The 13,448-nt window shown below is 45.9% G+C and overlaps 1 protein-coding gene and 1 long non-coding RNA gene across 3 annotated transcripts in view; both read left to right on the forward strand.

The window, feature by feature from the left end:
* The window catches only part of PDCD6IP (programmed cell death 6 interacting protein), a 1,152,781-nt gene that overhangs the window by 56,516 nt on the left and 1,082,817 nt on the right, over positions 1-13,448 (forward strand). The gene's annotated exons all lie outside the window — the stretch shown is intronic.
* Positions 317-1,287, forward strand: LOC138481708 (uncharacterized). The gene is made up of 2 exons (XR_011274345.1): positions 317-713; positions 816-1,287. It is a non-coding gene; the product is annotated as an uncharacterized lncRNA (long non-coding RNA).

The following is a 13,448-nucleotide window of genomic DNA, read 5'->3' on the forward strand; positions in this document are numbered from 1 at the left end:
GTTAAATACATTTTTGAATTTGTTCAGTTCACTTAGGATGATTTTTTACTGACATAGGATGTATTAAGTTACAGACCATAGAATGTGAGCATGCTTCTCTTGAAATAGTAAACACACGGATGTCCAATATTCGATTAACTTTTGTCCGTGGTAAACAATAGATTTCCCAGAAGTTACATGAGACACTCCTCACATTTATCTTTCGACTCTTTTCACCTTTATTTCATTTGACTCAAACTCCCTGCACCAGTAAAGATATACACCTATATACTATTGGTTAATTACACATTGTTTTCTAAAATATGTCCGCATGACGTCTGTTTTCCCGTCACACGCTGACGTTCTAAACATAGTGACGTCGTCACGCTTCGACGTGATGACGTCATAATGTAAATAGTGGCCATCTTTAGCGAAAACCGTGTAGAACGGTTCGAGCTACAGCACCGGCCATCTTCTCAGGAAGGAGGTAAGAGAATCCTTTGTAAACAGCTCCCCAATTGCATATCATGAGCCTAGAGGCCTTCACAGAATACTCTCCACAGAATGATCCCACCCCATTGTTTTCGTGTATCTAATATAGTATATATACGTGTTTTTACAGACACGAGTGGAGGAATCGCCCATTACTGCACTACCTCCGTACCTGAGGACTCTCTACATACCACAGCGACCCATTCCATGGATGTAGTAGCTTTTTACAGAAATACCGAAAGGTAATATTTTTTCTTAGATATTACATGACTAGATTTTCCTTCATGAATTAAGATCCCGTTTTTAATTGAGCTTTCCCTATTGTCTTTTTATCACATCTACAGGTTGAATAACCATTATTGGGCTGATATTGCTATTGATAATAAATCCAGTTAGGATATTCCACATTGAACATCCAGGTGATTATTATTAAAAATTTCTCCCAAGAGTTAAATGACAGTTATCAGTGAGAATCTAAAATTTGATCATTGTATCATACATTATAGACGAAACAAAGATTAACGGCAATGAAGAGGGCTATCAATTCCTGAAGAAGGGGACACCCCGAAACGCGTCGAGAAAATATTCATCATTACTTTCTGTGGATATACCATGTGAAAAGCCTATTGTATAGAAAGTGTGATGAGTACCTTGTATGCCCTTGTATTATAATATTGAATGTAACCTCAAAATGAACACATTTATGTTATTATGTTTACAAAGACTGGATGATGAATGAATTGAAATTCATATCTATAACAATTAATTTAAAATTCAATTAAAACCGATGGTCCCCATCATTCTGTTTTATTATAATAGTGTCATGAATTAGCTTCTCTCATTAATTTCTTCTTTTTTCTGAAAGAAACTGAATATTACCATTGTATAGAAATATTGACTGTTTCTACAGTATAAAGGGTGTGCAGGGGACGGGAGAGTTCCACAATCTTGTGGACAATCTGTTGGATTTACATAGGTTAAAACAACCCAGTGTCAAGGTTGTTATTCTCCCCGGCACCCCGTAAATTTTCAACAAATCCTGTAAAAAAACCTTAAACCTAGGTGTGCGCTAGGCAACACAAATATTGGATTCCTGTATTACACTCCAGGCAGAGTGTCTAGGTTTGCTTGCTCCGATCCCCGGCTGTGCCCTCGCTGCGGCACTGAGGGCGCTGACCACTTGCACATGTTTTGGAGCTGCCCGGAACTGGCCACATTCTGGAGTAAAGTCTTAGAGACACTGTCTGAGATCACTGACACTGAGGTAGACCCTGATCCATTGGGGGTTCTGTTCGGAGTGTGGCAGGCTGGGGGAGCGAGAGACATTATGTAAGCTGTATCATAGCCAAAAAGTGTGTCATACTAAGCTGGAAGAGCCCCAGCCCCCCCGCCCCCCTGCATTCCAGAAATGGTTAAATTTACTCACCTGGTCCCAAAACTGTGAGGAGGAGTTTCTGGGTATGCTTCCAGTACGTTCCCGTCCTCGAAACATATGGACTGCATTCAACAGTTACTTGATTAGCTTAAATGACACTTCCTCTGTGGATGAATCCCCCTAACGCCCCTATTGCTGTTCGGCATCTTGGTGCTCTGTGATATGTCATTACTCAACCGCTGTTACCATGATTTTGCCTATATGCTCTGTATTCACCTGTATATGCAACGTATTTGTGGTAATTGCTCGGATGTGTGTATGCCTTTTGCCTCTGTCAAAAAAAAATAAAAGTTTTAAAAAAAGATGCAGTGGTCGCAGTTCTCCTGTTCAGATGCCGACCTCAGTCGCCCAGGATCTTCTATGGTGGGCCGACGAAAGCAATCTGATGAAGGGAGCACCATTTTGGCCACCATGGCCGGAGGTGACGATCGTGATGCATCCCTCACAAGTTGGGGCGCTCATGCCAAAGAGTTGACAGCCAGCAGACGTTGGTCTCCGTCAGAGTCCAGACTCCACATCAATCTGTTAGACCGTCAGGTTAGCCCTGAAGGCTTTTCTGCCGTCTGTGCAGGGGAAGAATGTCCTGATTATGACGGACAATAGTGGCCTTGCACTACCTCAACAAAAAAGGGGGGGCAGGGTCACTCCCGTTGTGCAGGGAGGCGGTGCAGCTCTGGTTCTGGGCTATCCAGCAGGAAATTTCGATCTTGCCAATTCTTCTGGCCGGAGAGGAAAAGGCAGCCGCAGACGCTCTGAACAGGCAGATCACGGTCTCTCACGAGTGGGAGCTGGCTCAGCAAGTTTTTTTGGAGATCTTAGCCCTTTGGGGAACCCCACAAGTGGATCTCTTCGCCACCAGTGTCGACCAGAAGTGAGAGAGATTCTGCTTGCAGGAATTTCCCCCAAGAGGAGCCTTGGGGGACGCGTTCGTAGTGGAGTGGTCCTTCCCACTGCTGTACGTGTTTCCTCCAGTCCCCGTCATTCCGCAAGTGTTGCAGAGGTTACGGAGGTTCGGTTCCCGAATGATCCCCATTGCTACGGCATGGGCCAGGACCTTCTAGACATGTCCATCTGCCCACCACGCTGTCTTCCCTGCCGAGACGATCTGCTCTCACGGGAGGGGGTCGGGTTCTCCATCCATAGGTGAAGTCTCTCAGCCTTCATGCTTGGTATCTGAAAGGTTGAGATATAAGGATTGGGACCTCCCCGAAGACGTGATGGTAGTGTTGCTTTCTGCCGGAAGGCCTGCAACGAAATCCCTGTACTGTTGCCTTTGGAGAAAGTTCTGTGACTAGTGCAGGGTACAGAATGTGGATCCTTTCCAATGTTTCATTCCTTTTTGTTTTCTTTTTTGCTTTCTTAAGCCAACAAGGGTCTGCAAGTGGGTACCATTAAGGGTTAGCTGGCGCCGCTGTCCATATTTAATCGCTCGTCTGAGTTTCTAAAAGGGCTAACTAATGTGTTTCCACTGTCGCCTTTCCAGGTGCCGGGATGGGATTTGAATTTGGTTTTAAAGTTCCTAATGGAAGCTCTGTTAGAGCCCTTAGATTCTTGTCCGTTCAGACTGTTGTCCTTTAAAACTGTGTTTTTAGTTGCGGTTACTTCCGCACGCAAAGTGAGTGAATTGCAGGCACTTTCCGCCAAGCCACCCTTTACTGTTTTCCAGAAGGACAGGGTTGTCCTGCGGGTGCAGCCTCCTTTTCTTCCAAAGGTTGTGTCGGAATTCCATTTGAGCCGGAAGGTGACTCTTCTCTCACGGATGTCCCGGGTCAGAGTGGACGATGAGCTCTTTGTTGGTTATGCTGGAAGGCGCTTGGGTCAGGCTGTTTCCAAACAGACCTTGCCCTGATGGATCACTTTGACGATCTCTGAGTGTTACTGTTTGACGGGAAAGGACCCTCCAGTAGGCTTACGGGCTCACTCTACTAGGGGTGTGGCTGCTTCCACTGCTCTACAGAGGGGTGTTCCTATTCGCAATATTTGCGAAGCAGCCCCATGGGCCGCTGTGCATACTTTTGTGAGACACTATTCCTTGGACTCCGTCCATGGGCAGGATTTGGCCTTTGGTAAGGCAGTCCTCTATTCAGCCATTTGATTAGGCATTCTAAAATTGTAAATTCTTTTTCCCACCTCCATAAGTTGGTACTGCTTTGGGAGTCTGTCATAGATGTGGAATACGTCAGAGGACACAATTCCCCTCGAAGAACAAGTTACTTAACATATCTGTTAACGTTCTTTCGATGAGATGTTCCTCTGACGTATTCCACATCACCCTCCCAGTCAACCCCTCTACTGAATTTACTATGCGATTGCAGCTTATGTTTCCGCACGTCTTTCTGCAGTTATACTGGCAGGAGATTGGTGCCACACGTTCTGGGAACAAACTATAACTGAGGCTACGGGCAACGTGCGTCCTATATATAACATAACATAACATCCGGTGACGTCGACCCTCGATGGAGGCCCTCGAGGGACAACGGATCGACGCAGGACGCCTTATGCCGAAAATGTTCCCAAGGAGCACAGCTGTGGACATTATTTGTCATAGATGTGGAATACGTCAGAGGAACATCCCATCGAAAGAACGTTACCAGATATGGAAAGTAACTTGTTCCTCTTAATGCATTCTAATTTTAAAAGCCACTGTCTAATGTAAATGTTGCATATCAGCTAAATAACTGGAGAAAAAAAACATACTTTTCAAAGGTCTGTTAGGCTTTTTAGTCAGTCGATTAGGTTTTACACACAGTGGAAGCATGTTTACTTTCATTCTCGCATAACCTTTCCTGGCTATAGTTGCCCTAATAACCTGTAAATGAGCTTCAGGAACAAAGGGTTTATCTGCCTTTGCACTGGAAGTGAAGTGAAGTGCCCAGTATCTCCCCACAGCTCTCCCCAATAAATGTTTAAGAAGGATTTGTTTGCTTTTAGAATCATGGTGCCATCGCCTTTCACTTCATAAACTACATACAATCCTATTCAGCTAAACTGCTCTTTTTGTGCTTCATCCTTGCAAGCTGCTAGCCATGTGGCTTTGTGCTAGTCTGTTAAAGTTATGACCTGTTCTTATCTCCTTGCAAGCCCAACTATTAACACTTAAATAGCAGTGAGAAGAGGCAAGATTTTGGTTTCTTTCCTTTGCTCCTCTTTATCTATGTGCAATCTAGAAGGGTTCACCTTTCACAGAACTTGCTCATTCATACCAATGAGACCTATACATGTATCCATCACAACTGTGGCAAGAAATAAAAATTCCAAAATCTCATTGCACCTTTTGGACATGGTAGTGCGATTGACCTTATGCAAATTGTACGTGATAACTGTTATATTTTTACTTACTTTTAAAGTACTGTGTACATGTTATAAAAAAGTGAGCAGTACTTTCAGGGCACTATGAAGCCACTCCCCACCCCCTCAACCCGCCACAAAGCCAACTCCCCCTCTGTTGGAAAACATTAACATTTCTGTTTTTTTTCTAAACATTTGGCATGCAGTTCCACATCTTTCAAGTTAATTCACACTCTTGATGCAGCTTTGATTTGCCAGAGACTCTAGGGTGCTTGAGTCCCAGAAAAAATGTTTTGTTTCTGTTAAATAAAAACAAATCATTTTTTCAATTGTCTTAAGACTCTGATCGCAAAGAGCCCAGCTAGCTTGCTGGACTGGAACCAGCCTCGTGAGTAGCGGAGCAAAAGGGTTGAAATACACAGAGCCTGCAGTGGTTGAGTGGGTGCCGCCTATTGCCAATGTGCAATCTGATCCTAACGCTTCTCAATAATTCTTGCTAGATAAAGGATTTTAATGTACTGTGGCCAAAGGACATCCCATGAGTTTGGAGGAAAGAAACTTAGGAAGGAAAAGGTACTAGTTTGTATTTTAGTTAATCGCTGAGTTTTTTTGTTTACATTGCTAAATCCCTCCCTATTGGTGCAGGATCTTGCCCCACTTTTTAAAATGGGCATTATACCATCTTTGACTTTCGTCGACAGAGAAACGACGGACTCAGCGGCGAAGAGGTTTGTCCTGTTGACTAGCTCGGTGACGGAAAAGCAGTCATCGGAGCACCGCTCAACAACGAGCAAGCACTCGTCGATGGGCCAATGCTCGACTGACAACAAGTGCTTGTCGACGAAGAACAAGCGCTTGTCGACAGAGAACAGAACGTCAACAGATAAAGTGAAGCGCTCATCAGCATTTAAAACGAGAACCTTCACGTGCTCTGGCTAAAAGTGGGGGGTATGCCTTGCCACAGCAGCAAACAAGACAGGAAGGAGAATCGAGCGGGCAAGCTCACAACGCAGAACTGACCCATCGGGTGCCACAGCACCAATCAGTGGAGCGAAAACAAATATAGCTCCAACCAACCACTGCACCAGTCTCTCCAATTACGTACCTGCGTCATGCCTGAAGACATCCTACAGTACCAAGTGGATTCGGAGTTTGAGGCACAGCACGCAACGTCCCCAGTCTTCTCCGACTCCATAATAATGGAAAAGCCTACATAAACTCCTCCACCACTGATCACCTCGTCTCCGACAACGGCAACATACTCCCAGGGAGCTGGGTGATATTCTGCTAGCGTGCTCACGCGAGCTGTTATTCGATCCGCAGTTCATGTTTTCATTGACACCGGACTCCCAACTACACCACAGGTTCCTGCAGCGCAGCTGGGAACACCAAGGCCAACACCCACACTGCAGCGCCAACAGACGCAAAAACAGGATTACCTCTGCGAAAAGCATACAGGAAACAAACTCTAAAGGGCACTCTACCCATACCATTGCAGCCCGAGGAAATGGCCTGCATCCAGGGATAAAGACTCTAACACAGCGCAAATTCACTGCACAGAGGAGGGGAACTAGCCAATACATAACACAGACCAAGGTCTGCAAGATGCATTGTCCACCACTTCCACTGGATCTCCTCAGCAGGACGACCAATGGGTTACGGACAATGACCAGTTAGATCACCAGGCAGACGATGCCCGAAGCCATCGCCACTCTATGAAATTGGGACATTATTTTACGTACTAAACACAAAAGCATGCCAAGAATTTGGCCTTTTCCCCCTCGGAGGGAAAAAAAGGAATGTTTTTTGCTTGCCACTACTGATTTTCTTCTTTAGTTCATATGGTCAATCTCCATCTTTAACAATGTGTGCAAAGAGGGTCTCTGCACCATGAGACACCCTTTCACTGAACCAGATTTTAAAGGTAGGCTGGAGAAAATGTTCAAAGCATCGGACACCAACCACCCCTAAGTGTCTCGCTTCACAACCTTCACCGGAATCTGTCATCTCAGCAGCAGCAAGCAGGAAATGGCACACCCAAGCACGTTAATGTGCGGTGCCGCCGAAAGCCGGAAAATTGACACACTGGTGGGTGCCACTACAGTGAAAGCAGCTAATGCACTAGCAATTATGGCCAGTTACGACAGTGAGATGTGGCACAGGTTAGCGCCTATTTTAGAGCACTTAACCGAGCAAAAACACACCAAAGCAATTGCCATCTTAAAGGAAGGAGAGGATGCTTCAAACCATAATATCAATATTGCAGTGCATCTAGTCAACAGGCTTTAAGTAGATCAACCTCGGCATGGTGCTACGAAGGCAAGAGTGGCTACATTGCACAGATTTTAGACCGGATGTGCAGCAAAGTGTTAGACATGCCATTCGAAGGTGACGGTCTGTTTGAACCCAAAATTGACGAGGCACTGAAGACCACAGTCTGCTCGTTCACCACTTTTCAAACCAAATGTACTTTTTTTCGTATGTTTCGGGTAGCAGCCAGAAGGTCAACCTCCTCGGGGAAACGCCAGAGGCACCAGACCATATTGGAAAACCTTGCAGTATTCACAGGCATACAGAAAAGCAGCCCAGGAATACCAATGACAAGGGAATACAGACAACCGCAACAGCAGAGAGGATACTCTAGCTCTCAGAGAGGTAGAGCGAAGCCTCAGGCCTGACTGCGTAACCCAAACAGCACCGGTGTGGGGGAAAAGAAATAGCCAAATATTGGAAAAGTGTCTCCTTGGAAAATTATACCAAAAATGATCAAGTACCACGAGGTCTCAGAATCCTCATTTTCCCCAACTTTGGTAACAATGATGATGCCGATTTAGCGGAAGCATGGGAAGCAAACTTGAGTAACAGCTCCATGAAAATGATGGACTTACTAATAGAACATGCATCAAGGGAACACAAGAGGGCAATAGAAGGGATTGAGACCATTAATAGGGAAATAAAAGAGATGAAATCTAATGAAGAGACCAAACTGAGGAATTATGAAAAAAATTGACATTTTGCAAATATACCAAGATGAAGTTAAAATCAGAAAATTAAGAAAAAGCCATAGAGATGATTGCGATTTATAAAGAAGATAGAGTATATACTTTTCAAACGAAATATGACATCATCTGCCAGCTCAGAGGTAGATTCGGAACCGGACACAGCAGATACTGAAGCACCACAACATAAATGGGATAAAGGTTCTATGAATCCAATCAAAAGGGTAACAGAACTCAACCACAGAAATCGGTCCGTTTTTCAATTATTCCCAATGGTGAACTCTCCAATTTTAACACAAGGAGGAGAGGAAGGAGGGGGGATGCAAGCGGCGGAGGACATGAGAACACAGTGGAAAACCAGACTAACGAGGGCAACCTCGAAAGAATTCAACAAAACCAAATAAGTAAAGACTTGGTACTAAATCTTTCTACAAGACCAAATAAGAATGGCAATTTTCATACTACAGATGAGAATAAAATACATCTACATTAACCTTTTTTTAGAGGCGCAATGGCCTGGATCTTTTTGTATGCTTTTGTATATCTTTCTCACTATCGCACCATCTACATCGGTGGCAACAAATAATGGACAAATTGATTTTGCAGGTGATCTTATTCAGGCCCCTGTTAGAATTAAACAAACACCCACCAAATATCCCACTGATAAACCCCACCCCTTCCCGCCGCATCTAAAGGTGCTCAAACAAGAAATAAAACAAATGTTAGCAAAAAAGCCATAGAAAAAGTACCAAAACAACAAAGAGGAAATGGTTTGCTCCTGTTACTTCGTGGTGCAGAAGCAAGAGAAAAAGTGGTGCCCTATACTAGACATACTCAAGCTAAACAGATTTATCAAGAAGCAACGCGTCACGCTACGGCAAGTCATACGCGCAGTACAGCCACATGGACTTCCTCACATCTTTAGACCTAAAAGACGCTTATTTCCACATCCTGGTGCACCAGAAACATCGAAAGTACCTTGACCATCCTTCCCCTCGCTCTCAGGCCAGCCTCCCTTGGCCCTCCTCCTACCCCCACTTGCTAGGCTAAGAACCTCGGGGTCATCTTTGACTCTACACTGTCCTTCTCTCACATCTGTCTAAAAAATAAATGTTATTACTGCACCTCCTCTCTCCTTCCCTCAGAAGCTTGCTGTCTCCCAATCTCTGGTTTTCTCCAGATGTGACTATTGTAACATCCTCTTTCTAAATCTGCCTGCCTCCACGCTGCGCCCTTTACAACTAATCCAGAACAGGACTGCAAGACTTGTACTTGGCCTGAAGCCCTGGGATTGTATCTCTCCAGCTCGGATATCCTTCTAGTGGCTCCCGGTGGATGCAAGGATTACATTCAAAACAGTCTGCGTTGCCCACAAGGCTTTCTGGGGCCTGGATGCAAAATACCTTCAACTAGCCCTCTGTAAATACATCCCCCCTCCTGAGCCCTTTCTCCACTTCTAACTTCCTCAGGGTCAGTCGTTTTTGAAAGAAACGTGCCTGGGTAGATCTGTCTTCGGCTGGGGCCTCCCTTTGGAACAGCCTCCCTGCCACCTTGAAACTTGAGGAGAACCATCTCCGGTTCCGGACCTTTTTCTTCAGCTCTACCTTTTCCCCTCTTGATCTGTTCTCACTCTTGGCACGATGCACCTGACCACCCTCTGGCCTTTAGGCCCAGGTACCTGCTCACCCTTCCACCCTCCTGCACTTCCTACGGACCACCACTTGCACTGGGGTCGGTATCTGTACCCATGTAGTCCCCCACTCACTTTTCTTCTGCACTTACCAGATATACACTATCTGACTAACCTAGCACTTGCCACTTGCTGGCTGCACTACCACTGTTTATCGCCTTTTATTTATTTGACTTACTAAAATTTTGTTCTCCCCCTCTGTTCCACACTTTACACATCTCCCTCCCTTCCATGCACTTCCCCCTTTTTTCCCTTTTCCATGCACTTGCACGCTCTTAATGTCACTGGGCCTAATAAGATTGTTATTTATTTTTTGTTCTCCCCTGTTCCCCTCCCTTTGCCTGGTCACGCTCTGAAACACTTGTGTATGAGCGCGATATAAATCAAATATAATTTCATTTCACTATAGCAGGCCAGCATGATTAATTCAAAGTGCTCCCATTGGCATTAATATAAGCGCCTCAAACCTTTACAAAATGCCTGGCACCAGTCGTGGCAGCCCTCTGAAAAGGAGGCCATCACGTTTATCCATATCTAGACGACTCGCTAATGCAAACAATGGCGGGGCACACATCAAACACAGTTCATACTGTAGCAGCTAGGATTTGCGATAAACTTTGCCTTCCAAAAGCCTGGTTTTTCTGGGAGCTCACTTCACAACATACAAAGCCCTTGTTCGCCCCTCCGAGGACTGAATACAAACACTCGGTCACTAATACCCCTTTTCAAGCCAGGAAAATGGTTGAGTCAGTGCCTGGGGCTCCTGGGAAACATGGCCTTCTGTATTCCCCCTCATACCACACTGCAGGTTAAACATGCGTCCTCTACAAGCGTTCCTTGCCGCAGATGGTCCCAGATCACAGGGTCGTGAGACGACAAACTACAAATCAGACCAACACTCGAGCACCAACTACAGTGGTGGGCAAAGAGACATCACTATAGGATGCCGTTTTCAAGACCCCCATACCAGGCAGCACCCTGGTAACGGACGCCTCACTATTTGGCTGGGTAGCACGTGTCGGCTCTCTCCACATAAACAGACGCTGGTGGAAATCAATCTGCACATACATGTGTTGGAGCTCAGAGCAGTAGGCTGGGCGCGGAGATCTTTTCTACAAGTGTTGAGAACAAATCCACGGTTCGGGTCCCGACTAACAAGCTGGGGGGTGGGCGGAGTGGGGGAACAAGATCTCCAACCATTTCTCAGGAAGCACTAAAGATTTGGCACTGGGCCATCGCCAATGCTATAACTCTACAAGCGTTTCACCTCCCAGGGGCTAACAACGAGGTGGCAGACTGCCTCAGCAGGGTAGCCAGCCTGTGCCACGAGCAGGAGCTATGCAACAACCAGCTCAAGCACCTATTTGCTCATTGGGCATGTCCCAAATTCGATCTGTTGGGTTCAAAGCAGAACATGAAATGTGCACAATTTGCCAGCAGGATGCAGGAACAAGGGTCCATGGGGAATGCTTTCTCATTCCTGTGGACGGGTCTCTTCGCCTTACCAATCATCCACAAAGGATCCAGATGATTCAAACGTCCACATGCAAGATAATACTAATAGCCTCAAACTGGCTGAGACCAACATGGTACTCCAACCTCCTACACTTCTCCAAAGGCAAACAAATTCTTCTCCATTGTCAAGCCAACATAATATCCCAAAACGGCAAAGTGCTGCATCACGACCCGCAGTCAGTTAAGTTGACGGCGTGGCTCCTGACTTAAGAGTTGGGGTACCGGAAATGATTGCACGAATGTACAAACATTCTGGCATCGGCACAGGGTCTGGCTACAAATCGCTCCTTATAAAAGCAAGTGGAAAAGATTCTGCACCTGGTGTGCACAACAAAAAAGCATTAAACTTCTTTCATCAAGCCCTGATGGCTATCCTACCATATGTCTTGCCATTAGCAAAAGGAGGGTTCGCCCACACCTCGATAAAAGTACACCTAGCCGCTATCTCTAGGTACACCAGAAAAAGGGGGAAATGCACCCCTCTTCAGTGATCAACTAATCAAGCATTTTCTCAGGGGCTTGTTTAGTAAAGTTTCCGCCACAATGGAGTCTAAACTGTATCCTATTGCGACTCAGGAGAGCACCCTTCGAGCCGTTGGCAACACAACTAAAATGTCTCTCCTCATAGTGTGAGAAACCTGAAGGTGTCTCCCTAGCTAGTCCCTGGTGATCTGTCCTCTATGTGGCCAGGACACGGCCATCACTATTGGATCCAGTTCCTGGGGGTGGACCAGTGAGGGAGGATCACCTGGATGAGGTATCATCAGGAGTGGGACCCTGATGGGTGAGATGCGGTATCCGCCTTCTTACTGCACCTTTTCCCCATCCTACCATGTAGGACATTCAAAATCACTCGCCTCTTTTCTGACACTAACACTTTCGCACTACACACCAGATAACAGACTAACACTAGAGCTGTTTACCTGACCTGTACCAATACAAGGGTCAGGCAAAGGTGGAGCAAGAGAGCACAGTATGAGCAAGGCAGACCGCACAATGAGACAGCTATACAGACCTGGCAGTTGAAGAGGAGGAAAATATCGAGAGGCTGACTAGGAGAGACGCGACCTTGCCCTGTTCGCCAAAACTCTGCGAACCCTCAGCTGAGACTGATGACATTACCCCAAGCATGCTGCAGAGGATGTCAACGGTACACAGAGTGTATCGACGCTGATGAGCCTGAGTGAGGGAGATACCTGCTTCTATGGTTACGGCCTTGACTCCAGTAAAGTGAAAAGCCAATCGTTTAATCACAGCCAAGGGTACAGCCGATAAGAACCGAGCTGTGGTCAATGAAAGTGGCAAAGTGAGAAAAGTTCAAAGAACTGTAAAATCGTAAAGAGGAGACCAGCTGCAGAAGGGGACCGGCACCACGTGGGTGCTACTCCGAGAAACTGTCGCTCTCCATTTGAGTAAAACTACAGAAACCAGAAGGCCGTAGGAGAGCCGCCAAGATAGGTCAAAGTGGTCATACAGAAGGTCAAGCAAAATCCCTGTACAGTCGAAAGCCTTTGACCTGCACACTATAAAGAAAGCAAGAGAAGTAAATCCTGTAAACATTGAAAGTGTAAGTGAATGTGAAGTTGGCAAGAGTGAACCCGGAAAAGGGATGCAGACGAGAAGGGGGTGGGGGGCAAGTCTAAACTCCCAAGGAACAGTGTGGTGATAAAGGTGAACCTGGCCAAGGGATGTCCACTGGAACTGTTTCAAAAGACGTGAAGTGAGGCTGAAAGTAAAGAGGGGTCAGCGCCCAGAAGAGGGGGTCCCAGGGGTGAAGAATCCTCACCCAAAGTAAAACCACGAAACAAACTTTCATCTTGTTGAAGAAACCTTGTTTAATTATTGAATACGTCAGGCCCTCTAAGGCAAGAAACTTTCAAGAGAAGCAAGACTTGGCCATCGACGGTCCTGATAGCTGTAAGTGGACTGTTGACTCGTGCTTGGAAAGCTCGAGTGTGTGCTGTGCTCCAAGATCCCATCTTACCCCATGATCAAAAGGTGAGGAAGGGAGATCCAAGCTACTGCATCCTGACGCATTAGTGAACACTCC

The sequence above is a fragment of the Ambystoma mexicanum genome, chromosome 5p (genome assembly GCF_040938575.1).
Source record: "Ambystoma mexicanum isolate Mex_15411 chromosome 5p, UKY_AmexF1_1, whole genome shotgun sequence".
NCBI lineage: Eukaryota > Metazoa > Chordata > Amphibia > Caudata > Ambystomatidae > Ambystoma > Ambystoma mexicanum.